This window comes from Schistocerca piceifrons, chromosome 1 (genome assembly GCF_021461385.2).
Source record: "Schistocerca piceifrons isolate TAMUIC-IGC-003096 chromosome 1, iqSchPice1.1, whole genome shotgun sequence".
NCBI lineage: Eukaryota > Metazoa > Arthropoda > Insecta > Orthoptera > Acrididae > Schistocerca > Schistocerca piceifrons.
The window spans coordinates 695215274-695219769 of record NC_060138.1 but is presented as its reverse complement, the minus strand read 5'-3'; the positions used below and the strand labels follow the sequence as shown (position 1 = coordinate 695219769).

The following is a 4496-nucleotide window of genomic DNA, read 5'->3' as shown; positions in this document are numbered from 1 at the left end:
GATGTTAACAGTGTCGAAGGCTGACAAGAATGTCGTCCTGTTGCTCGTCGCACTGAGAGCTGTCGTTTTACGACCGCGTAATGTGTAAAACGCCTCAAGGAAAGTGATGGTGTCATTGAGGCCCTTTATGCTATCTCTTGATGTCTGTTCATGTCAATATTAAGCGACGATGTGTCTGAAATGGTTCCCTCGGCCACCCATAAGAAAACCACGTGATTTCAACGCTGTGCGCCGCGGTTCTGACCTCTATGGCAGAGGCGTCAAAAGAAGGGCCGAAATTCTGGCAAGAGGGGCTGTGACGATCTTTCCATTGTGTGTTACTTCCACGCTGGTGCTGGGCAGAATTGTGGTGTAATTTCATGCCAATATGACGTCATTAACCCACCTTACACGTTACATGAACATTCGAACTGTGGTCTTTTCTTCTCTAGTGTGTACACCTCGCTGTTTGGAGTTTCGTCGAGCCCGATAGTGAAGTCGCAGAGCGCCACGATTTTGGACGATTACAGAGAAATGATGTAGGCACCTTTCAGATAAATTTGAAACTTCTGATACACAATGGGAGGCAATTACGTGGTTTTTTAATTTTGTGTACAATGTGTGAGAGTGTAAGGAGAAATTTTTAGACCTATGACGATAAAACGCCCACCGAATTCCCAGGCAACTCGCCGTCCATAGCTCGATACTTTGATGTGCTGTGATTCCTGTTATGTATGATGTGAGAACTGTGTTTCATATAACCACGTTCATAATAAACTCGTTTATTCATCCAATAGTGTCGGATCACCTTAAACCACCGTACAGATCAGGGACGCATAGACAGCGGCCCGCGGGCAGCATGCGGTCTTCCTTTGATCTGATGCGGCCCGCCCCTCTTCCGAGATGGAGCGAGCGGGTCCTGGTATAACATGGTTCTTTTGAGTCCAGTCTAGCTAGAATTGGGGCAGGGGGATCCCAATTCGGAATAACTTGTCTACGGCTCGATATTTTTGAACTAGCGGCCCTTACGTAGTCGCAGTAGCGGGTTAGCGACTCGCGGTACTAGCAAGTCTGTACACGCCTGACGCAGTTGTTAATTAATCCATGTTATAGTTGTCTGTACTTGCAGGTTCAATGTAAAAGTTGTCGACATAATATAACGTTTTCACTTAGAAAGGTATGTATGACGTGCCAGATGGAGTCACTGATGTATAGTCAACCACATAGTAGCAACAGATCATGTTAAACATATTTCGTCTCCAAAAGATGTTGTTTTACTTAACTTTTGCTATCAAGAAAGCTATATTATGAGCTGATCGGGAAGCAGCTCACACGGATGAAGGAGCAGAATCATGGGCCCTAAGAGAGAAGAAGTCCTGTTTGTTTGTGCTACTGATAACTGACATAAGGCGTTGGTGATTCACAGCGATCGTCAAAGTTATTCTTTCAGTAAAGAAACTTCACGAGAATTATGAAGTGCGTTTCGTTCATGGGCGTGAAATTATGGCGAGTCCTCCTGATGTTTGTGGTTTGAAGCGTATTTGTTTCCGCTGAAACTAAGAAATCACCTTCTACCGAATCACCGGAGACCAAAGGCCCCCTCTATCTCCGAAACTTTGACAGTAGAGTACGGTCTCATCCTGCATGCATCGTTACCTGGAAGACTATGCACTGGTTAATGTCGCTTGAATAATACAGCAGAGTTGAAAGATTTACCCTCTGTTCGAACCACTGACAACTAGGCTAAATGCAAATCTTTGCCATACATCAAACTCACACAGAAGCCTTCGATGCTGAAATATGACTTCGTATCTGCTTCTGTTCGGAGGTACTGAACCAGACGTTGTAGAATGAACTGCCTGCAAGGGTGCTCATACTAGGGGGTCTAACTGCCTAACTTCCCCCCCCCCCCTTCCCAAACTCTCAGAAAAAGGAAAAAATACAGTATAGCCAGGTGCTCTGCTTTCAGGAAAATGTTTTAAAAGTCTGTATTCCATAGGTTTCTAACCGGGTCTGGACCAGAACATTTTTATATGGCTGCTTACAAGTCATCATCCATCTTCCAAACTATAAAAATACTTCGGCTTGCTCCCCACCCCTCACCACTACAATATATCATATGAGCGCTCTTGACGCCGAACACTTTCATCAGATATAATGAGCCAGGTCTTTGAAAACTTTCTATATATTTGGGCTAGGTGAGTCCATCTACGCTGCCACTCTAAAGTGTGTACCACTTTCTCCCGTTTGTCGATGCGTCCTCACTCTGCAAGCTGAACGGCTGCAGCCGGCCGCGGAACGCGTGTCAGTGGAGCAGTGAAAGTTCAGGCTGAAGAAGCTGATCTGTCGCTTGCCAAGGAGTGGGTACCAGCTGGGGGCGTAGCTCAGATGGTAGAGCGCTCGCTTAGCATGTGAGAGGTACCGGGATCGATACCCGGCGCCTCCAGGCACATATTTTGCTTGCTTTTCGAAGAATCAGCCCGGCAATACTGTTGGTGTAAAGTCGTTCACAATTACGGTAAAAGCGTGCATCGGAAGTGTGTGAGACACCTACAAATTTTCGTGCGACCAATTGTGTACGTGAAACACTAATATTCTCCTCAGCCAAGGCTCACTATTTTAATTGGGCTGTAGCTGATTCCAATACAACTTCAACAAATACTAATCAATATGGTTATAATGCAAAATACATAACATTTTTCTGCTCCCATCTCACAAGGAGGCTCGTGCAATATAACTTAATATCACAATATTTGATAATGGTGAGGACGGATTACATACATAGTGGGAACATTAACAAGGTTATTATCCAACGCGGAAAATTATTATCGCGTCGTTCGTCATTCTTAAACATCGAACCGAGAACTCTATATAAATACTGACATGATAATACAGGCTGATTCAGAATGAATGGGACAAAAACAAAGTATTCCTGTGCCTGCAGTAATGATTTTATTTGAGAAATACACGTTCTCACAGTTACTACGGACATCTATTTGTGACACGGCAGACTTCTAACCGGTACTGGATTTCCTGCCAGGTACTGGATTTCCTGCCAGACCCATGTCAGCGTAGTTTGATCACTGGAGTTAACCACGCCGACTGTCCTGTTCCGTAGCTGCTTTAAGTCCTGTGGAAATGAGGGTACGTAAACCATGTCCTTCACACTTCCTCAAAAGAAAAAACGCACGCTGGTGTCACGTCAGGCCACATGGTGGACACAACATTAATTGCACGAACATTCCGTGCTATGGAAAATTTTCATTGAGGTGACTTCGTACGAGGTTATGGCAACGTGGGGGGACTCCGTTCTGCTGTAAAATGAAGTCGGGTACCTCATCTGCCAAGTGAGGCAACAACCATAGAGAAAGCATGTCGAGATAGGTTATGCCTGCAATGGTTAATTCTGCGAAGAAGAAAGGACCTAAGGCTCTGCGGTTGTTTATTGCGCAGAAAACGTTAAATTTCGGAGAAACACGTTCGCGTTCCAGAGAGACATGCGGGTTTTCTGCACTCCGTATTCTCAGATCATGCTTGTTCACTTCTCCACTTGAGTGAAATGTTGCTTTGTCAGAGACCCCAACCCTGTTTGTGAACCCACCTACCTCCATCCATGCTTGAAAATTAGTGCATAATTGTCTTTGTTTCGGCTGGTTTTAACGCCTGAGACATTTGAATTCTGTAACCCACGAAATCCAGACGCTTGCGCAATACCCGTCACACTGTTGACTGCGACGAATTCACTTCTCGACATGGCACGATGCATCGATTTTCTGGGGCTTATTTCGTAAATCGTACGAATGTTTTCCAACATTTCATTTTCGACGAACGACTGTCATGTAGTTTTCTTCTTGCATAAGCATTCTGTATCCTCTAATAGCTTTGCGTAACTAGCAATGTTGTGACGGTGTCGTGTCATTTTAACAAACTTTGTTCGAAAACGTCTTTGAAGAATGATCATGGATGATGTTTTTGCATATTCCATGACATAATACGCCTATTCTATCGCAGATGTCACCATTTAGACTAGTAACGCCAGAAATGAACAACAACGGCGACTTTCCATTGTTTCATTGTTTCCAACCTAGACTCAGAGTAAACATTTCAGTCTAGACGTGTATTTCTGAAATAAAGTCATTACTGTAGTCATAGGAATACTTTCTTTTTGTCCCATTGATTTTGAAACACTAAAGTATTTTGCAACATAAAGGGAAAACCTCTCCGTCTCCCATTTTAAAATATCACTAAGTGGTGAATAAAGCAGATGACATTACCGACGTTTATGAGCTTACACTTGTAGCATTACGTTCGTGACTATCGCTGTAATTTATTTAGATAGCTAACACTTTAACTGCTAGTCCCATCAATTAACAGGACACGGGAATTCCGGTAGATTACCGATCCCGTTATTTGACGCTTCCTCTCGTTTTTAAATGTGAAATCACCGATACAGACGGGCTCGATCTGTTTCTAGTGTGTTGCTAGGAATGCATACAACAGAACAAAGGCCGGAGCCA

At 43.9% G+C, this 4496-nt stretch overlaps 1 non-coding gene across 1 annotated transcript; it reads left to right on the top strand.

Annotated features, from left to right (window-relative positions):
- Positions 1-2352: 2352 nt before the first annotated feature.
- Positions 2353-2425, top strand: Trnaa-agc. The gene has a single exon. It is a non-coding gene; the product is annotated as a tRNA-Ala (tRNA).
- The last annotated feature ends 2071 nt before the right edge of the window (positions 2426-4496 follow it).